The following is a 23,927-nucleotide window of genomic DNA, read 5'->3' on the forward strand; positions in this document are numbered from 1 at the left end:
AACTAGAGATTTTTAAAGACATCCTATTGTTTACATTGCACAGGATGGCAGATTAAATGAGCACAATTATCAGTTTTTGGTTGTAAATTATGAAGCCATGCATCTTTATTTCTTTTCTGGCATCTCTCCAGCAATCAGAGAAGGTGCACAGTTGCTTATTCGATGAAAACGGCCAGGAGCTGCTCCAGCAATGTTGGAGTCAACGAGAGTATTTCCATTGCCTCTGTTACATATTGGTTCAGGTGCTGACTAGTAGCAAAAACCCTCAGCATATGTACGTGCAGCTTCCATGGAAAAACCTTCTTCTAGGGACCTAATGTGTGTACCAGCTGGGTCTGATATAGCACAACCTAACCTATCCCAATTTCACCTCCCGCACTAACACCCGATGGCAGGTGCTGCATCCTGAAAAGCTGCAGCAATTCTAGTTGTCACTAAATCTACTCCTCTGCCATTCCAAGGCTTCATTTTCCTCCAGTTTTCCTGCTACCTGTGACCCACCTCTCACTTCATTCACAGCAACATGCAAAACATCCCACTAGAGTATAGTTTGCATTTCAGATGAGCGAATGTGGCAGCATTGTAGTCAGTTTTTCAGTGACACACATGGTTACCTGGGAAAACCAGAGGTGAAATTTCATCTTGGTTCTACACATTCTCTCTGTGAAAAACATGGAAGACCAAGACAATGTGCCCCCTCCAAGTCCATCTTGAACTGATTAAGAAATGGGATCACTGTGTGCCAACTTGAACTTTCAATCTCAAAACTGCAGTAGAAATTTATCATCCTGTCAACTCTGGTTTCTTGAAGTACCTTTCAGATAGAAATTTGAAGGGGGCCAAAATATTTTTTCCACTGGTCACATCTCTTCAGCATATTAACATTTTCTGGGGTAGCATTTACATCCAGTGCAATGCAACACCTCCCTGAGGGAAGTGGTGGAACAGCAGGGATCTTCCCTCTGCAGGTATTAAAGCACAAATATGTCTTTCCCCTCTTCCTTCCTTTTTTTTTTTTTTTCATTATTTTCTGCTACAAGGATTTTCTAAAAAAACCCCAAACAAACCAAAAAGTCGTGGTGATATTGACCATTCATTTTACAATAGCCCAGACAAAAGGAAGGACACGGGCACATTGCCTGCTTCAGGGCTTTAACTTTTTTTCTGGCCCACTCTGAGAAGAGAGGAAGCCTATGGGGCTGCCACTGTTGGATTTTGACTTCATCTAGGAGCAGGAGATCTGGTAGAAATCCCAGAGCTGGCCCAGAGCTACAACATGGTGCTCTAGATTTTGAATCTCTCTAATCAGTGAGAGCTAGTTGGTCCCAGCATTTTGAGTCTGGTTGTTCAGGCCTTTGTCCAGCATGATGTATATTACCTTTTACCATAAAAACTTTGGTACCCTTCTGTGAGAAAACTCTCATACTTACAGACAAGCGTCATGCAACTGCTCTATAGTTTCAACATTTAAATCAAAAAATAGAAAGTGCAGGCAGAACCTCTATGTTTTGGAGAGGAGCAGCGTGCAGGCATTCATTGTTCTGCTAGCATGAGCTATCAGGAGATGATGTTACTTATGGGATGCTTGCTCAAAAGACTGTAGAGACACCCATGGAAAAAAATAGTTCTTCTCTAAGTATCTTCACCAAAGCAACTGATGGAAGCCTTTATGCAAAAATTTAGAATAAAATACTATTCAGCTCTTCCTTAACAAGTATAAAAAGTTTTTTGCTTTATACATACAGAATGTATCCACATGCTCTCATGACTGATCTGATGAAGAGGATTATCTTTTTCCTTAAATAGATTTAATGAGGTGTCCTAGTTAGGACAGCTGAGACCAGTTCATCACTGGATGGGTGTAACCCAAAACTGTGTATTCTATAGCCTTCCATGCCATTTCCCAGAAACTGTTATCAATGAACCATTTACACTATCTGCACATATAGCCTGACTCATCAGGCTATAAGCTAGGTGCTAAGAGGCCTGCAAGATAGGAGTTGCTCTTGTCCTCACACCCATTAAGGAACCCCCTGCCCTGAAGGAAGTACTGGGCATTCCTACCTGAACTGGAGGATATATAATCTTGGAGTCTTAGGACCTTTTGAAGCACTCGTGGGATCCAGAGGAAGACTGCAGATCACCACTCTCAACCAAACTGCAGACCACCACTCTCGACTGGACTGCACCCACCACTTTTCAACCAGACTGCAACCATCATTCTTGACCGGACTGCAATCACCACTCTTGACCAGACTGCAACAGCACTCTCACCAACAGTTTTCCCCTCTCCTTTTCCTTTGGACTCAGGGGGCCCAAAGAACACCACTCTGTTCATGCCCCAGGGTGCTGGGTTATATATTTGGGTTTTGTGGGTTAAAACCAATTGTTTGTCTGTATAATCGTACTTATTGTATTATTTTATTAAATTGTTATTCTGACTTATAACCTCTCTTTTGAGTTGAGTTCATTTCCCCTGCTGGTTTACCTTTAAACCAGCACATAAGGCCACTTTCTAGACACCAAAAAAACCCCTAACTGATGTTGAAATTGAGATAGACATTAGAGTGATAGGTTGCTTTTGAAAATATGTTTTCTAGAGAATCCTTCTGTATCTTCAGCTTTCATCTTCCACTGAATCACTTGAACTAGTTACAACAAGCAGATAGGATGTACCAGCTACATTAGCAGAACATAACATATTTTTTCCTCTTTTCAGCACTACCATCTTCCCTGACTTTTTTTTTTTCCTCCTCTCTTTCTGCTGGGACAGCAGAAATCCTCCCCTCCTTTGAGATTCCCTTCTTTTTGCCACCCAGAAAAATTGGATTTATGTTTTCCAACTTGACTGCTACACACCTCAACTCTCATGTGCTTCTCACATTGTGTAAATTAATCCCATTGTGATCTGCAGTGAGAGGAAGTCAAAATGGAGCATTCAAATTCTGATGAGTTATTCATTGGTCCATAGTTTTCAGGGAACTTTATACAGAGCACAGTTCCTCTATGTGTCGTGTAAAGGAAATTCAGTTTAGATATGAATAGCTAAATCTAAATGGGATTTGGGCACTGCAGTGGTAAGTGGTGTGGTACCTGTTCCTCAGATACATGGTCAGCTACTCCTTGAGATGGCTTCACAGCAGGGTTCACAACTGAGTTGTAAGCTGTCTAAAACCATTCCCAGCAAGGCAAGCTGCAATGGGATGGGACTTGTACCCTAACCAGTTTCTGACCTACTCTCTTACCTCTGGATGCAAGTAGCATCTTACATCACCGAGTATTTATAACCCTGATTCTTCTCTGGAATTAGATGACCAAACAATTTGAATTCTGTAAATTGAACGTGATTTCAGCAGTGTTTTTTTCTTTTTTTCAAAAGGAGTTGGACCTGAATTTTCACTCCTTTTTACACCCAAAAAGCATTCAGTGGGAGTTGACAGAAGTGGGTTCAACCCTTCAACTTGTTGTGCATCAATCCTGTCAAGACAGTGATGCCTAAAAGAAAACTCAGGGAGAAAAAATTCCAAGGCAACTTAATATGGAGGTAAGGCAAAAAAAGAATTTAATGATGCCTCTAAAGCAAGAGGTTACAAGACCCATGTGCCCTCTCTGCCTCAGGTGTTAAAATTTTATAATACTGTCCATCCAATCCCAGGTTTATCCACTCCCCAGCTTTTGCTCTGGTCCACCCCGGCCCACTCCTTTGGGATTTGGGTCTGGGGTTGTCCCGGGACCCTTTACTTCATCACTTCAGTCTTCCTCGGAGTACAGAGGGCACATGGTCACACAGTTCTTGACTGTATCTTGCAGTTTCAGGCTAGGGAACAAATGTTCTTAAACAGTAGAAGGCCTACTTAGGAGAGAGACTAAACATGCTTAAATGGAATTTAAGGGGTAATTGATATGGGGAGCATGGAAGGGGGTAAGAGGGTTGAGTATCTGTGTATCTACTGTGTTAAGGGTAAGGGTAGGGGAATAAATGCAGCTGCTTCTAAAATCTACCTCTGCTATATAACTACTTCTAAAACTTATAAAAATTAGAAAAATCAAAAACGTTAAGGTGACAGCAGCTACAAAAAATATCAGGAGAGCCACTTTGGTTTCTGAAGTAACGGGGATACTGACGGTAGCTGACACAGCTTTAGCGGAGTGAACATCTTCCTGTTCAGGCTGTGCAGTAAAAGGAGGTTTCAGAACAGTTCTCAAGGACTTAGAATCATACAATCATTAAGGCTGGAAGAGAGCTCTGAGGTCATTGAGTCCCACTTCTTACCAAGCACCACTTTGTCAACTAGACCACAGCACTAAGTGCTACATCCAGTCATTTCTTGAACACCTCCAGTGATGGTGGCTCCACCACCTCCCTGGACTGTCCATTCCATTGCTTGAGATGAGATAGAAAACATCTTTCTAATCACTCCAGGAGGGGTTCCCAAGAGAATGAGATGATTTTGCTTGTGTTTGGTAACTGGTATGGAATAAAATTTGCTCCTGCTCCAGGAGCACTCATATTGTTCTTTATCCAGTACACAAACAAGGGTAGGAAAGAGAGAATGTGATTTTTCTCTGCTGTAGCCTTGTCATCAGAACAATGTGAAAAGAATATTCTAAACCTCAGACCTTACCCTGCCAATTTCTCTTCTCCTTACTCACAGCAATTATTTCAGAGGTACAAAGGTATTTCTTTTTCTGTTGAGTGTGTATCAGAGCATGTTGCTGTTCAGTCTAACACTATTAGGCAATTGCAGATGCATGCCTGAGTTGCACATATGTCAAGAGCACTGAAAGAGCATTACAGCATTAGGAAGAGAGAAAAGTCTGTTTTTGATTACTGATAATTATAGATAAGCTGTAGCTGACAGTCATTTTTTGACCGCAAACTCAAATCAATCAATTAAGGACTGCATGCAGCAGCACCCTTGTTTAATCATTTCCAGGCTCCTTAAAATGATCCATTACTCTGATAGCATGTCAGAGCTGCTGTGTACTGTTTGTTGTTGCTGCTGTGGGTCAAATATACAACTACTTTCAAGCTAATTTCAAGAACCCAGTTCACAGTCTGGAAAAAAAAAAAGAAAAGAAATCTATATATATAGATTAGCCATAACTATTAAATCACGCTCTTGGTTTAATGAAATAGAGATTGCAGCTGATGATTTAAATATCTTTTTGATCTCATGACACATGGATAAGTGCATTTTTTAAATAAAATGCATCAGTGTTGCAATAGGGAGAAAAAAAAGGATGGAATAATACAAGTTTAACTCTGTTCCTCCGTAGTTCTTATTTTGCAAAGCTTTTTCACATGGAACTTCAAATACAGGAGAGAAGCTTGTATTGAGACCTGGACAAAGAGCTGCTGTCAGACTGTAAGTCTCTTCACTGGAACTACTTTGACAAATTGGGTTGTTTTTTGCTGACATTTATTTTGTTCCCAAGCTTTGAAAAGAGAAAAAAGTTCCTAATTGTCTAATCAGCTAATATTTTCAGAATGTAATATTTCTTTTTTAGCTTTGAGACAATTTTTAATGAAATGTTTTAAAATACTAGGATATTGCATGTCACATGCACAAAAAAAAATCTAAGTAAATCCAGTTATTTTGATTTTATCAAAATGAAATATTGTGAATTATATAAGATTTATTTTCATAGGATTTTCCTCAGGGAGAAATTTTCCATTTTTTTCATAATCCATTTAAAACTTTCTGTAAAAATTCTGGTTTAAATAGATCAATATTTGTAATGGAAATAATTCCATCAGTACTTTTTCAGTCAAATCCCGGATAATGGTACTTCCTCTACCTGTACTTGCCAGCTGATATAAGCCAGCATAGCTCCAATCAGTGACTTGACTAGACTTATCACAAAGGCTCTGGCCAGCCCATGGAGCAATAATGACTATCATATAAGGATATGGTCCAGTTATGCACAGAAAATAAAATAAAATAAATCTTAGACAAAACAGCTTGGATAGTATAGTACTGAGATGCAGGACTTTGAGTTTCTAGCATCAGCATTGTCATCTAGCAAATTTTGAATGTGTTGCCTAAACTATATTCAGTCCACATATTTTTAATGTTTGGTATAATGTGAGCAACTTCATTTCAAATTAACACTTTAATTTCTAAGGTAAATTGAATGAAACTAGATAAAAAAAGAAGCTAGAAGCTTCTTCTTCTACCGGGATTCAATACATTTTAATAAATTCATTTTAAAATAAATTTGGACTGATGTTTCTGATTATCTTTGTATTCCAGTATTTCACGTAAAAGACTGAAAAGAATATCCATGTCACTGACTACGTTTCTCAATACAATGCACGAGTAGGAAAAACAGATCATCTCCAACACTGTAAAGTAGAGGCTGATTTTTGTCAAGCAGTGCAAGTGGGTCTCATCTTGGTTACCTTTTGCCATCTCCAGCACAGACACCTGCATATTAGCCACCTTATACAAATCTCATAGGCACTGGAGATAAGTAATGCCTTTCAGGACACAGTTCATCTCATTCCCAAGTATGAGATCCTGAAAGTGCCAACATCTCACCACAGTCAACAAGAGGAGATGAAGGTGACCAGTTTAGCTGTCAACATGTGCATGTGGCCACATAAAGCACCCGCACAGAATTACACCGCCCTGAAGAACTGGGATATCTGATTTGTTTTTCTCCTTCTCCAGGAGGCTCTAGGTAAGCTGTTGTTGGGAATTCACTGCTGTCATACCAAACCAACCCCATCATATGCTAGTTTGAAACAATTTTGGGCAGAGGTTGCTGTGGGTAACCCTGGGTGACCCAGGAAGAGAAAATACCTTCTGTGAGCAAGCTGCTCCCCCTCTGACGCAGCTTATGCTGCCAGCATGCACAAGCAACTGTGTAGGAACAATTTATCAGAGCCCCCCTACCCCATCCCCCTCTTCCCCCCCCAGAAAAAAAAGGCTTTTAATTCAGTAGAGATGTTTTTAAAGATTCTTTACTGCTGTTTATTTATGTGAACTTCCTGTTGATTTTCTTGAGGATTTTGCCTGTCTAAGGAGTTTCAGCAGGACCCAGTGCCAGGGTACACAGTAAAAACTCTTTGTCCCTTTGCTGTAATATTATCAGCTGATAGGAATACCCTCTTGTGAAATTGTTTATTTACAATATTCATCTCAGAGCATTTACACTCCACTGATGACTTGAAATTTAAGCAGTTATTTATAATCATGTTAAATAAGACCACATTTCTATTCCACTCACAAGTTAAGTTAGTTATCAGATTACATGTGTGTTTCATTCCTTTTATCTCTGATACAGTGCGCTGCTCTCAACATCGGCATCAAATGAACTTAGATGTCTGACTATAAATCATGCACATGTCGAAACAATAATGCTGAAAGGATTATCATCACCCTCTGTAATTACAATAATGGAAAACAGATACTGAAAGGACATTTTTCTAATCCTTGGAAAATCCCTGAAGAGGTCAATCTCCTTTTCTTTGGGGAATATTTAACACAGGGAAAGTTATTGGTTTATACGTCTGTTGAAAGAACTGAACTTATAATAAGCACAGTGTCACAATATAAATTTAAAGTATATTTTATTGCACCAGTATAGTGGGGGTCTCCAGATGGTCCTGATATACATAGTTTTATACAGAAGTGCTTTTTTGACTGAGAACACCAATCACTGTCTGATGAAATCCTGTGTCAAAACTGAGGTGCACTACTGTTTGTGGGAACCTGTTGCAAGCAGCAGGAGAGAATATCATTCCCCAAAACATAACTGGCATCTGGCTTTGGAGCAAGGTTGTGGTGGAACTGGGTACGGTAGTTTGCTGGAGGTTTCGGAAGAGGAGAATTTCTCGTAGGCTTTTTTGACCAACTCTATTCGAGAATGGATTTATGTGGTATAATAAAAGAAAATAAACACTAAAAAAAAGAAACCACTACATATCATTATTTTTTTTATTGTAAGAAGCAGGCATCCAACTTTTAAGTCCTGAATTTTCAGCTCTCAAGCCTAAATTGAGCCATTTATTTAAGGACTTGACTAAGTCTTGGTGGATGCATAGGTGTTTGTCTTCTTCATGGTGGCTAATTCTGTGCAACAGAATTAGACTTCTTAGTCCTATTTTTGAAGACAAAAGTTGACTACTGTAACATATAAACTCCACATCTCTTGCTCTTTGCCTGTGCTGTTGTTTCCTTGCTATCCAGCAAACCATTTTTAAGCTAATGCTATTCTGAACGCGGAGCAATACTTGGGTACTGTTGTGACAGGACAGATCCAGATTTAAATAATCAGACTTTGCCCATCCATTAGATTTCGACTTTAAGAGGGTAGGATGTACTCACATGGACAGTTTACCTGTCAGCTGAGGGAGCAGAAATGTCAGCAGGAAGAATCAATAACCTCTTCCACTGATATGGTGAGAACTAGAAGTCCACAGGCTAAGCCACAAGGTTTTGGTTGCAGGAGTAGCTCACTTGCTGCTTAAAGAAGGCAGCTGCAAAAGAACCACACAAAAGTGTTCAAATGAGAGTTGTTATCCACCTACATGTCAGTTTGCAACACAACTTTCATCTCTGGTTGCTCTTGCCAGCAGTATTCTCTAGCACATTCTGGCAGCTTTGTCTACTAACATCTACAGCAGGGAGGGCACAGTTTTGCTCTCTTCATTTCCAAATGGACACCAAGAGGCAATGGCAATTAAAACAATACCTTATGAAGAGGCACTTTTCAAAGCAGCTGGTTGGGCCACATTGGGTCTAATTCCATGAGGTTTGTGTTTATGCTCTTAGAATAATGGCTCATGGGAATAACCGAGATAGTGAATATTTTCAAAACAAATGTTTTATTGTACAGTTGTTCAACAGAACTGCTTGGTAAAAAATTCCACAGGGATTTCTCCCTCAGCAAGTCTGTCTAACCCTTCAGCATGTCACTGCCACATGCTTGGGGCAGCAACATTCACCACTGCCTGTTGTTAGGAAAGAGTTTTGCTTTCTCCCCTTGCTAGTTGGCTACTTGTTTGTCTCCTGGTAGAGCCTGTGGAAGCTGTTGCGAAATGTGTGGGTTGCCAGAAAAAAACATAGCTCTGTCTTGTTTACAGAACCCAAGCTCCCTTAAAACAAACCCATAATGGTTAAAGTGAGTACCTTGTGTCCTTCTTCAAAGGGTGGCCAACACACAGATGTCCTACCCAGGGCACAGGCTGAACACAGCTTTTGAGAAACATAATTCAGTCTTTTCTTCTCATTTGGTTATGGGAAGAATAAATTGCATGAGCCTTTTTCCTAAATGGGATCACTCCTTTTCAGATGTCTTGGAGGAGTTATTCCTGCAAAGCCAAAGTGCTGAACATGTCTTGTCCATGCACAGTTGTCACTACGAAAAGAAAATATGGACCCAATGAAGTTACATTTACAAATCTAGGCCAGTTCTGGTAGTAAATCTGGTAGTAAACTGTCCTCAGTATAACCTGGGAAGATAACATTTGTAATCCATCCCTCAGTACAGGTCCTTATTCCTTTCTCCTCTCTTCTAATGATCTGATAGGTCTTCTGGGGCTATCAATTTTCAAAATTTGAATATATGTTCAGAGGCTGGGATTCATCTGCTCTAATTTTAGGGATATGAAAAATACCTAAGCTTGTCACTGAGACTTCTTTCACTGTCAATAGACATGTCCTCAGAGTAGTCAATAGAGTCTGGAATCAGGTGAAAGATGTCCCAGATTTCCACTGATAAACTAATTGGGTCTCAAAGAACTATAAGGTGTGATTACCTGACTAGCTCATGTCTAGACACTTAGAGTGCAGCCCCCTAAAGCTAGGAAAGATGGATCCCATTGAAGGAAATGAGTATGAGTAGATCTTGTAACACTGCCCTCACTCTATAGGTACTGAGCATCAGATTTTTTAATTTTTCCATCCTTTACTGGACTATTGCAAAGGAACCTTTCCCTAGGTAAGAGTTTCTCTGATGTAAGACTTTGCAGTGGAAGCTCCCTCTTGTCAGTGTAACAAAGCTCCTGCTGGAGAGCCAGAGGCACTATTTTAAGAGTTTACAAGTACAGACTGGTGGAACAGTCCATCATGCCCTCACCACCAGAAGTCACTGAATATTTAGTCCTAGATCTAGGAGAATCATAAATTACCTTGGTAGCCACTTCTCTGAGTGTGAAAAGGGATCACCTGAAAATGGTTGTGCTAGCAGACCTTCATAAGGACTGTAAACTTGCCTTTCAGGTCAATAATATTTTGCCTAAATCCTGTGAAGGCCTGTATAGACACAACATCCTTGGGCACTTGCCCTGTACTTGCTCGTGCCCCCACAAATACAAACAGGACCTTAGCAAAGAGTTTCTTGCCAACTCTCAGACCTCTCAGTCACCTCCCAAACCTCCACCCACTCATTTCCTGAATGGCACCTTTCAGCAGTTCTTACCACACGACCAAAGGAGCAGGTGCTAATTCTAACTCTAAATAAATATTTCCTGTGTCCTTTACGGTCAAATCTGAACCATAGTAGCCTTCTTCAAATTTCCTGCCAACCCATCCCAGGGAAACAGTGAGAGTTCATGTTGTCATTGTACATTGTCACTGCTAGATAAGATCACTCTTACTACATGATGCACCTATCACTAAGAGCAGAGCTGCTATTTGTGTTCATGGTGCAGTGTCATGGACTCAGGCCTCAGTTCTATATAAAAAGATAATAGTCCAATGTATACAAATCTTGTATTTGAGGTAGACTTTAAATTTGTTGTTGAGACAAGATTTAATTTTGCCTGTCCTTCATCTCAGAATGTTATTACATTAGGTACAGTAGTCAGCTTGCAGCCATTCAAATGCATGTAAATATATATAAACACAGATCCCCACATTTCATCTCTGCTTCATTCAACTTAACAGAGAAAGCCAATGTCCAACACACTATTTCTGACCCCTCCCCCTTTGCTCCAGTAGTACTCAAATGGAATACACTGAGAGGAACATTGTGCAATGCACACTAATATATCACCCTGACCCTAAACCCCTAACCATCAGACAATATTACTTAGTCAAATTATACTCAGCTCTACGCAAACATCTAAAATAGATGAGCTTTAAAGAAGAAATGCTGCCCTCAGACATTTCAAAGGCATGTGCAAAAAGATACGACTCAGGATTTTAGAGTTCTTCTTGTTTTCATTACTCAGTGCTCAAGTATTGGCCAAGTATCAAAGCTCCTGAAAGCAGCAAGACAACTGGGATATTCAAAAAAACAAAGGGAAAAGAGCCCTCAAACTATCCTTTGAAAGAAAGACTATTTTTTCTTCTGAAGTTTTAGTCTCTCCTGCAAGGTTTCATTTTTACTATGTTTTTAAATCAATCTACAGTGATTCTTTACTTACACTGTTATCAATACAGCAATAGTATATCCTTATAGCCTTATAAATTCATACTGAAATTAATCTGCCTAGACCCCAGGGTTCAGACTACCATCTGCAGTCTCAGCATACAATGTTCCTTTGTTTTGCCCTTCTAATTTAGCCTTTGGAAAGTCCTCTGTGACAGCCAAATCAAGTGGTTTCAGAGAGTGGCAATTCTTGCAGCTACTTTTCATCAATCATTTCCACTTTGTTCCCTTTTAAAACAAGTGAATTCAATTTCCACTTTAATTAAGAAGCTAAAAACACAAGCTGAGGCATAAATAACACAAAGACCATAGAAAATACGTGTCACTAACAGAGTCGACTATATCCAGAAATGAAATTGACTTTTCCAGGTGATTGAAACAGTGCTTTTAATGACAACAAATGTTAACTACTGTACATTGCAGTGATCCAAATTTAGTTATATAAAACTTTGTCTTTATCATCAGTAAAATAAATAAACACAGTAGAAATGCTACACCCTACTGTAAACCTGTACCACTCTGATACTTACAGCTATGGGACAGCTCTTTGTAACTCTTTTTTCCTCCTATATTAATCCTCCAAGAAGAGGAAAATTAGGATTTTACCAGAGGAGGAATTTTGTGACGTGTTAAGGGAATTTTCTTCCTACTTCCATTTTGCAGGACTTCATCCTTTTGATTATTTTTTTCCCCAGAATTTTGGAAGACTAGAAATTTCCTTACTGATACAAAAAAGATAGCACAGGACTAGCAATAGCGACAATATCCCATCTTTTATATTTTTAATTGATATTAAATAATCTTATTTTATTTCAGTGACTATGGCCCACAGAATGCCTGAAGTCTAGTGTGTCAGACCCAGAAGCTCCTTCTGAGCACTGTTTTCACCAGCTGTCTTATTTCTTTTTTGCTGTATGTGTGATTTCTACAGAGTTCTTGCAGAACAACATCTTTCCAGTATATTTATTTATAGATTAAAGCATGGTGTGGTTACCTGTGTCAGCAAGGCCCTGGAGCTGATGATTCAGGAGGCCTACTCCTGTGTCTTACATTTCACAGATTTATAGCACTGGTCCAGAAGAGGTACTTATCTGAATTTCAGGTATCCTTGCAACAATTAAGGAAATGGTAGTATCAAAGCCAGCAGTAACTTCCTGCTCCCCACAGATGGATTACTAGTTACAGCAAACCAGTATTGCTTCTCTACGCACTCACAGCCCCCCCGAATTATTTTGCAATCAACATTCTCCCACGAGATTTCCTTGGCTTTTATTATTTCTAGCTTGGATGTTGATCTAAGCTTGGACAGTGTAACCTAGGACACCATGTACCTTTTTAGGATACTGTTGAATAAGCCCACTACCTTAGGTGTTTCAGGGACAAGGGCAGAGGAAGGGACTAAGTCAGCAGAGAAGGTGGGGAAAATTTGGGTTTCTTCCCTTAGTGGAGGGAGCATAAAATGGTCAACCTGTTCTGTTAGAGAAGCACTAGCCCACATTGATGATGGGATCAGAGGATGAATATTATTTCTCCAGGGAGTCTTGAAAGGCAATTACCTAACTTCACTGGACAGTGGAGAGTTAAAGGTGGATTAAAACAACAGACAACTTGGCTCTGAATAGCAAGTCTCCTCTATAAACCTTGCTGTGCTAATTCCCTCACCTATAACTCAGAAGCAATAATAAAAATACTGATCTCACAGGGCTTTGTAGGCTTTTACCAATCATTATACAAATGCTATTTGTACAGCACTGTCTTCAAGTGTGCTGCTTAATATGAATAAGTATTCAAGAAGGAGGCAGACAGCACATGAAGCCTGAATCTTAAAAATGTAGATGGTAACTCTGTAAAGAAAAATTCAATGACGTCTTCAGTGTATTTTTCCTCTTCTTCATGCACAAACTGCAGATTTTTGACTGGGGATCCCAGAGAGGGAGAAAGGTGCTACTATGAGATCCATGCACTCCCTGCTCCATGCCAGGTTCCCTCCCTGGCAGTGCATCAGGGCCAGATGGAGCCTCTGGCCACAGAGATTCCTGACTGTGGATTTCCTGCTCAGGCTCAGTGTGATGCAAAAGCCCTAAGTGGCAGAAAAACACATCTATAAATTAAAATTATTCTGGTTTTAATAACCAGAGTCAGGCAGAGAGAGGAGTGTGTACGTAAGCATATTTGTACAGAGGAGCTCCCTTTGCCTAGTGAAAGAAGTGGAAGTTACTCAGGTGGTTAGGCTGGAAGTCTGACAGCATATACTGACAGCTGTGAGTGAATATCTGCTTTAGAGGTATGACCCCTTGATCAAGCAGTTAAAAACTTTCAAAATGTTATGTTTGAGATGCTCAAGGTTTGTGGTTTTTTTTTATTTTTTAATTAATACACTAAGTTGTAGAAATGAAGTTATCACAAAATCCTTATGATGTTTGTAGGTGAGGCCATCACATTACTTTCATCACTGATGAAGCCTCTATTATTAAAACAAAAAGAGAAAGTAACTATACATCTGAGCAGAGAAGACCATACTTTTGTTCACAGACTGGAAGACAAAGTATGAGCACATCAGTTTTTCAGAACTCTCTTCCCAGTTCCCTTAATAATTTCAAAGATGGAGTGAAACAGGAGTCAAAATTGATCTGCCCTGAAACAAAATACACATTTGTTCAGAATCTCATACAGAAAGGTATGGTCAAATTTTGTCAATCACATCACCATCACATTTTACTGTGCCTGTTAAGAGCTCCATTGAACCTGAGAGACCTTTACAAAGTGAAATTATTTTTATAGCTGCCTTGATTACACCTTGTTCCTGCTTCTGAACCCTGTGTCCTCCCTCACTGCAGTACATGCTATAAACAGCTGCCTCCTGAGCAGAGAAAATAGGAAATAAAAGAATGTTTCATCGGGTAATTAGTACTATTAAAACATATATATCCCCATATATAGGTAGATTGTACATATATTTAAATGTTACAAAAGTCTGGCAGGGTACAATGTGGATCCACATTTGACACATAAACATGAAAGTCTGGCCTTGTTCTTTATTGCAAAGTATTTATATTGCAAAAATTGGTTAAACATGTTCTGCATCTATGCAGACTGAAGATGTTTCACAGCAACAAAGCCAAGTGATTCTACAATGTACCAGAGTTGATCTTGCAAAAGTTTAGCTTTTAATATTATAATTATTCTGTAAGTTGGACTGGAATACAGAAATATTATATAAAGTCAAATTTTATTTATACAAACATACAAAACAAGCAGAGAAATATACTATTAAATTGTACTACCATAAAATTTTTCAGAAATAAGGAGGATGATTTCTGAGAAACAAGAGATTCCAAAGACTTTCCTACTTCATTATAGAGTGTAAAGCTGTGGACATTCAGCTTTAATTTCCACTCTGGTAAGTAATTCTCATCTTGAAAAGTTTAATTTTCATGGCAGTTTTGGAAGGCAAATACATATGGGCTTTCCGGATACAGTTTGCTTGCTTTTTCTGACAAACTATTATTGCATTTCCCAACACACTCATTTTTTTTCCTGTTTACAGTCACAGGGATCAACTTTTTAAAAGACTGTTACCCATACGGAGGGAAAAAGCCAAGTAACTCTTGGAGTCCTCCTTCGAAACTAAAACCCCTCCTGAAGGTTTTGCCAATTATCAGAAAAACTAAAACCAAAATAATAAAAGGAAAGTGCTTAAACCTCCACTGTAGTTTGTATTTAACCAGAAATATGGATTCTCTTTAAAAAACCCCCAAACAACTCTAATTCTGTTTGCCAGCTCTCTTCAGGAAGGTGTTTGGAGTGACTGATAAATGTAGACCAGCAAACTGAGTTACTAAAACACTTTATCTCCTTGTGGCAGACTCATAAATTGGTAAGGTTTTATGTGGAAATATGAGAGAAGGAGCACTGTGATTGCCCTTTATCCTGAATTCAATTGGGATCTCCAAATAAACTTAGAAATAACTTTGAAGTGTTTGTTGAAGAGTATAGATAAAAAATTCGCATTTTAAAGTGTGACTTAAAGATCTATGGCCTGACTATGAGATCTGCTGAACCATCCCAGCTATCACTGCAGAGTCACGTAATTCAACATGTTTCTCTGCGTGGATGCATATTCACACACACACTGCACATGAAACAAAACAGAAGTCAAAATTAATCTGCCCTGGAACAAAATGCACCTTTGTTCAGGATCACACAGAGAATGATATGGTCAAATTTTGTCAATGACATTACCACCAATTTTTATTGTGATATACATATATGCAGTATATAGCCTTAAGCAGCTCCAGGCATGCAGTTTAGATCACATTCACTCTGTCTTTAACCTCCAGGTTAAGTAACCATCGATGGCGTTCTCCTGCCAGGCACAAACTAAACCACAGTTTTTAAGCAGAAGGGCCTGTGCATGTTGGGGACCCAAGGAGTGGACCCGTCTGGATACAGAGGCACTTGACAACAGCTACAAATCTTTTGACTGTACCTCTCATGGGTCCTTAGGGAGGTGGTCAGATTTTCATTACCGGAGAAGGCTGAGGCAGATACACAAAACCAGACTCAAAAGATTTTGTCTGAAGTCAATAGCAGAAAAGAATGAGCCCCCATCACTATGCTCTTACCCTACTGTCCTCCCTGCACTTACTGAAAACAACTAGGGCTGGACAGCTGATGGCTTGCAGAGCACTGCGAAGTTTTTTTTTCCATGAAAAAACTGAAGAATTCCTCTGCCAGTGTGTGGAAACATCCCTTCTTAAAATTGTCTTAACTTTCAGAAAATAGAGTCCTCCTCATCTACCAGACCACCACAGGTTAATTGGAACTTACACAAATGACCACAGATGTTTGCAAGATGTTGTTGGGTCCCCTCTGAGACTATCATTACCTGCCTAGCGTCAGTGCAGCACTGATATGTAATTTATTCCTTTGGAAGGACTCCATCATCATATAACAAAGTAACATAAATCTCCACACAAATGTCATTGCCTTGGGATAAGCCCAGCACTGAAAGGCTGGAAGGATTGCTTTACATCGACTGAATTTGCTGCTTGGTCTTGGTGTGAGATAGTGTCCTCAAAGCATTTTTCTGGCACGCTTGTTAGGACAGTGTTTCAGACATAGTAGATGGGAAACCAAACTGTCAAGCACTAATAAATGTTCGCATGTGCAAGTGCTATTTAACAGTATAAATATGGAACAAAACAGACATTTTAATTTTTTTTCCCTACTGGGTTCGGAGAGAACACTCGGTGATGTTCGTGGTCTGGATAACAGAGCAGTCTTCCCCCGGACATCGACAGTGAAGGATCTAGCCAAGAGGTGGCAGTAATCCTCCACCATTCCTAGCCCATTAGGTGCCTCATCTCACTGCAAAGTTCATCCTCGTAGCATCAGTATCATCAGCTTCTCCTCTAATTTATTTATATTTACAGCAGGGAGAAAAACAATGTTCCATATTTCTCCTGTTCAGGGAGGTCTTCCCTTCAGCAGCCTGGGAGCTACCTCGGGTTTTGGCACGCTGAAACGGCGCAGTGCAACTCTGCCACCTCCAACTGTACAGTAGAGCCTACGAAGCTGCAACAGGTCCCCAACTGGAGAAGGTTTTAATTTTGCTGAGGAGCACAGTTCTCAAAATGCCATAAACGCTGAATACACAGCTGGAGCAGTTTATGGACTGCAGAGAAACTCTGAGTATTTTAGCCCGAGTATTAATTCAAAGGGCATGCTTTGTTATTTCCTGTTTCATTGTTGTTTGTAAAATAGTTTAATGGGTAGTGAGCAGTAAACTGTTTAAAATCTGCTGTGCACATTGATGCGGTTTTATATTGCTAGAGAGGGAAGGATTTCACTGCTTGGGTGTGAGGGAGAGAGGAAGATTATCCTGATAATGAAAACCACAACCAATCCATTTACTTTGGAACAATTGCTTCAATTACATTACCGTGTAGATATTTTAATCAGAAATAAAAGTGATAATCCCCAAATGCAGGCCTAACAACAATTGAAACAGCTGCATACTTTCAAAAAAAATAGGAAGCTTGGCTATTAGTAATGAGATTTACATGCAGCCAAGGAGACCATTTTCTGTCAAACAAAAGTGACCCTATTTAAAATATAAAAGGCAATGTTTATTAAGAACTGGTAATGACCTAATGACAGAAGTGGTATGGACTGATATCTCACAGCATCCAGGCTGTTATACCTGTGAAATTTTCTTACGCATATTAAAAACAGCTACCACATAGCACAGGCAGCCTGAACAAGAGCAAAGGGACTGGCTTGCCTCCATATGGCTAAACTCTCTTTACCTCTCAACATAATGGACTCATCTATCCTCATTTCTGGGAACAGTCCCTGCCTTATGTTCCCCCTTGAACAGTGCCCAGGAATGCTAGCTAGCACAGGACATCCTGGGTTTGGTTTACTAGTATGGGTGTAGCCAAAGAGGTCATACATGAGCTGGAAGTCCCTACCCACTGACCAGACACCACCAAGATAGCAGTCCCTTTTTGCCTGGCAAAGTTGCTGTCCCCGGCTAGGCTGTTGCAACAAGCACACTCATGTAGCTGGTTGTGTGTACTCTTCACTAAGCTTCCTCTGGAAAGCTGAAAGTGTTTAAAAAATTAATTTTCGCTCAGGATATTTTTTTGGACCTCACAACAAGATCTGTGACTTCTCAATATACCATGACTGGGGTGAATAGAATTTTGAGCACATTTCTGATCATTTTTCATGAAAGCACTGCCTCTCTTCCTTGTGGCTTTCTTGATTTACCTTGGTATCAGATAGAACAGAATCAGTTCCTAAGCTTGGTTTCAAAATAAACAAAAGGCAAAAGACCACCACCTCCTGCAGAAGGCCAAATACTGAAAGGGAAACTCATAAAAAGAGGTCCTCATGAAGCCTGCAAGTCCTCTGGTGTTAATGGAGGCAACATAATCACTTTGAGCAAGGGTTACAGGGAGTACTTGTCAAATTACCTGTGTACCTTAAAAGAGAATAAGGTGTCTTGGTGAAAGGAACCCTATGAGCTAAATAGCAAAATCAAAAAAAGGGGGATGCATGTGTTTTGGAAAGATATGGCAAAAAGGTTTTTCTTCAGCTTCTAAAGTATTAAGCCTTCAAAGGTGGTGGCAAATCCTATTTTACTGTCTTTTTGGAATAAAAATGATGGAAAAGGTTTTTGCAGCAAGGCTAACTTCAAATATAAATGGGGTTGTGTGAAGAACTGTAGTTATTCTTGTTTCTGTACAATTAGATTTATTGAAAAACCTGAGGCTCTTGAGGCAAAAGTAGAAAGATATCTTACAGTAGCTAGGAGCTAACTTCCCTGAGATAACTTTTCTGGGTTGGACACTGTTAAGTCTCTGTACTAGACACATGAGGGGCATTGGATTTTGATTCAGAATCATCACTGACCTGCCAAAAGGCCATGAGTGAACTATCTGCTTCCTAACAGCACTTGGCTGTTAAAAATGCAAGCTCTCAGAATGGGAACTGTCATTCTTCCTTCCATCGGTTGCAGTGGGGTCCTGGCTTCATCTGAGAGGTGCAAGTGCTAAGGTGATGCAGAACACAGCACTGGCAGCCATAGAAAGTTCATCAGCAATCCCAGACCTTCTCCATATTCAGTGGGACCATAAGCCTATGACATATCTGGTCAGATGTTTGAGACTCTTAGGGCTGAGACAGAGGGGCTACTCTCTTGAGTTCTTCTCTTTGTTCTGCGTGGCTTTCTGCAATAATTTAGAGCTTGAAAAAATACACTGAAAGACATTCTTTTGAAATCAGAAGTAATTTTCATATATACAGCAGCTCTGAAAAATCAGACCCTTAACCTCCTTTTGTCTCTGATCTTCATCTCCAGAATGCATGTCAGATCTTCATAAATGACTATGACAACTGAGATACCACAAGGAGTGAAACATACAACTACTCAGAAAAGAGAGAATAAAAAGCTTCTTTCATCTGTATTTTTGCCAAAGTTTTTGATGTGAGGGTCACAAGTGTGCAACTGTTACCCAGAAAGAGTATATTTGGGGTAGGATTATCAAAGGCATTAAACAATATTCTAATTTTGAAGACTTTGAAGGCATTAGCAATGTTAAGTCCAGCTTCACTGAGAACAGAACTAAATCATTGCAAAAAAGCTTCTATAGATGCTAGCTTACTTTTCCTATTTGAGAGTGAACTCTTACCCTTTGCTAACAGGGTTTTAGGAAGTTTTTTTCGTTAATTTTTTTACATAGAGGTAACCCTTCAGTGTACCACTGCCTCCTTATGAGTGCAGTTTGAATGGTCAAATAGGTTATGCAGCTGGTCCTACCAGCAACCAAATAAATATCACAGGAAAAACATTTCTTGTTTTCACAAAACCTTAAACCAAAGTTTAGCGTGTGAATTCAAGGAAGTTCCTCAAGATTTGTAACCATTCTAAAGAAGATTAAAAAATTTTCCACAGAATTGCTACAAAAAGCTGGTAGCAGACCTCTCCAGGTTTACTCACAAGCTTTCTAGTACTTAATGTTTCTCTCTGGACCAAAAATTCTCTTAGGATGAACTCTCCTTCCCATGGCTTTTGCCTCTTTTGCTCTCATTCAAGCCAGAAAAGCAAGAAACCTGTAGGAAATAATCAAGTAATATAACCCTAAACCATAATTAGAGTTGAGGCCAAAGCCACACCTTTACTCGTGTGTAGAGGCTGCTGTAAGTAAGAAGCTTAATAAGATTTTGTTTTGTAAAATAAAGATTGGCAAGGAAAGGTCAAAGCTGTGTTTGTGGTGTGACAGTGCTGGGGAGATGCTAAATAAACACCTGAAAAAGAACCTGCTGGTGCCTGTACAGCTCAGTTCATTCCCACAGTTTTGAGGAAGTACGGATTAACAAGGCAAGAATTGCCAGAAAGCAATCGCTTTTATAGGGGATGGCACCACGGCCCTCCTCATGGGATCAGTATCTTGGTTTCAGGTTTTCAGGGGCCATAAGTCTACAAGTGTCTAGAGAGGATTTGAATCCACACACAATCTTTGTCTGAGGCTCATAGGGGGCAATCTGCCCACTCAAATATTCTTAGCTTAAAAGCCACAATGCTAAAAAAAAATCAGCTGGAGCAGCACAGCAATTCAGAGTAGAAAAGGTAGGTACACAAGGTTCCTAAAGAGTTAGTCAAGAACCCTTGATAACACTGAAGTGTGATTCAGGTAGCAAGTAATGAATGTTTCCCAGAAGAATAAACTACAACAGAAGGGTATCTTTTCTCCCTGGAGCTCAGATTGCTGTCTATGGGATGCATTTTTCCAACTGTTGTGAATTTGGCAGGGGATAAAAACCTTTTATAGGAGAACTTGTCTACAGAAATATAGCTGCTGGAGGGCACAGTGGTGGGGATGGGAGTCCTAAGGGGCAGAGTATCTTCAATGTGAGGCAGTTCCTGAAGTGTCTTCCAGCCAGTCTCATAACTCTCTTGGAAAAGACTCCTTAACCCAAAAGAATCCTCAAAAGGTCAAAGCTTGTTTTGTATTTCTTTAACAGAGCCCAAAGAGACCTTGATATTAAAACCAAATTTTTAAAACCTCGTATGTACATATTTATAAATCAAGGGACAATTCTTTTTCACTGCCAAACTTTCATTACGTTGGCAATGAAATATACATGTGAACAGGACCTATCCCCTAGCATTGGTCACTTCTACTTACTATTTACTTTTGCAGTGCCATGGGCACATGAAATGGGCTTTCCTGACATAGTTGGGAAGAGTAACTCGGCTATGGCAACAGTTAAATCCATTTTTCTGGCTGTGGTTTGCATAAAGACAGCATAAATAATGATGTCAGTGCTTTTCACCTTAAATCTCGGCACATACAGGGAATAACAGCCTTTATATGGAAGGGCCAAGGTGTTCTTTTGACATCATAAGGCTCAGCAGAGATGGTCCCATACCAAGTAGACCAGTGAGATGGTAGTCCCTGTCAGAACCTTCTCCTGGGCCCTTTTCTCTCATTCACCCTGTGACAAAGTGAAATTCTCTGTTCAAACTTGTGATAACATGGACTGACACCACTCTCCTACCCCCATCCTAACCAAGACTGATTTCTCCTCAACTTGTTTAGAATGAGACTAGGGCCACCTGTGCATGAGCTGTCAGGAAACTGGTGCTTTCATTTAAACAGCAGGCAGCTATCAAAACAGCAATAAGAGAGGCTATCAGGCTTAATAATGGCATGCATTAAAAGTAAAATAACTCTCTGAGGTCCAGTAATGTTGCTTTTACCATTTGTCAGGTGTATAATCACTCTGGAGAATAAGAATAGTGAGGTCTTTGTAAAATCATGAATCAACATTCCCAACAATTCAACTGCTGTGAGTAGGTCAGGTCAATACCCTCACGTCTCAAAAAACTACTTAAGCCGTCCTGTCTCCTGAGACCATTACATCAATAGATACCTCCACTACTACTGAAAATGACAACTTGCAATGTAATACCAGGAGATCCTCTTTAATAGCTCCTCTATATTAACAGCTGTTGGGCTCTACTCTGGCTGTTCGTCCTTGTTTCCAAAACCATGCCATATATAATCCTCTGGTGTTATGTGAGAAAAGCTTTTATCGTTTTCAGAAGGATCCTTTTTCTTTTAAAACATACATAATGGAATGAAGCAGATAATTCTTAAGCAAAAACAATCAGAGTAGGAATCCTAAAATGGTTAAATAGGTTGTTTCTCAGAAATTAAGATCATTTGGTTAATACTCAAAATGATGCACTTTTCATTCCCTGAGATTTGTTTTCAGCATTGCCATCTTTATATCAGATAAAATCCTGAATCTACTGCAGTTTATGGAAAAATCTAGTTGATTTCAGTAGACCTAGATTTTACCTACACAGTTTATACAGTGATTTGTGTTCCCATACATTATAGTGCCATGTTCTTTTGTTGTACTTGCCATTTCCCATCCCAGAAAAGATGACTCCACTTTTCTCTGCATTAAACCTTCCTTTATGACTTTTACATATGTTGTTAAAATGCAACAACGAGTGTTGGCAATGACTAAAATGTTACTGCCTCAAATTATTTCCACAAGAGACAGTGGGGAAAGAAAAATAGAACCAAGTTTTTTGGAGTATTTTTTTTTCTTTAAATAGTGTCACATTCCAATAACTCAAGCACTGCTCTGAATGTCTGTGATACCTCTCTGGCCACAAGACAAGTACACTATAGTCAGTCCTGAAGTCTATATGCAGTGACTACCCCCCTGGCTTTGTCTGGACAGAAAGTCCAGAACCTGACTGTTGCCTGATCATTTTTCTACCGGTAAGGGACAGTATGGACTTGGTCCTTCCTCTACTAAACTCACAGATTTCATGAAAACTCCAGGTCTTTAGTTGTCTTTGAGTCTTTTACCATGGTTTAAGTTTTGTTTGGATTTGGCTGGTGTGTGGAACAGATTCAAAGTGATAAATACACCACCTGCTTTCTGACATACCTCTCAGGCTGCTGTAAAAGCAAGAAGGACAAGGTGCATTGAGTTTTCTTTCTTGTGATGTTTACTACCATTTGGACACCTTGTCTTATGATTTAGGTCAGAAGAAGGAAGTATAAGGATGGATGAAGGTACTTCCAGTGATTCTATTTCTTTGTTAGTAATTTAACAGGATAATTCTTAGATTATATCTGGATGATGAAAAGATAAAATTGCATTGGAAATATCTTAGGTCATGAAAAAGAGAACTTCTTCCAACTCCAGTTTCTTTCAATACTGAAATATTGAAAGTTTCCTTGTATGAATATAATTTTAATGCTGTCAAGAATGGAAATACAATTTTACTAGAAGTTCACTCCGTGAAAAATCTCTCTGCCTAGTTCAGCAAGGCACAGTTAAGAAGAAAATACATGAGAATGGAGCTTGACTGATATGTCTTTAATGTATTTATGCTCATAACAACTTTGTTCTCTTCCTGACCTCTTGTTTCAGTTATTTATTTCTGATGTTAAAAGTTCAGGCAGCAAATGCTCCTTATGAGTCATAATCAGTTTTCTGAATGGCGAAAGAGAACAATAAGATTTTGTAGCAACTGAGATGCATCTTAGCCCTTGCTGGTGAAAAATGTAAGCTACAGAATGTCCTTTTTATCTTTTAGCAAGGGTCCATTATTTCTGTATATCTCTTTTCTGTGCCTTATGAAAAGGTTTGTACAGTAAAGAATGACTGACTATGTAGTAGTTCTTTCTTCTCTTGCCAAGCTCTTTTTAGCTTTGGCAGCAATTCTATTTTCCCTGTCATCATCTAATGTCTATTTATTTTACATTGCTACAAAGCCAGTGCAATTCCCCCATAAATCCCAGGTTGTGAAGATGAAGAAACATTTCGATTCTTTTTATTAAAATTCTCCAGTGTCTTCTTTATGATTCCTACCATCTAATTAGGTTTGGAAAGGTCATCAGTTTGAGAAAACCCTTGGAAAAGAATCAATTGAATTAAGAGATCAGAGGTTGCCAAATGCCTTGCATTTCTGAGCTCTGAAATACCTGATCAATCTTGGT

Source organism: Manacus vitellinus, unplaced genomic scaffold (genome assembly GCF_001715985.3).
Source record: "Manacus vitellinus isolate BGI_N305 unplaced genomic scaffold, ASM171598v3 scaffold_8_pilon, whole genome shotgun sequence".
Classification (NCBI taxonomy): Eukaryota; Metazoa; Chordata; class Aves; order Passeriformes; family Pipridae; genus Manacus; species Manacus vitellinus.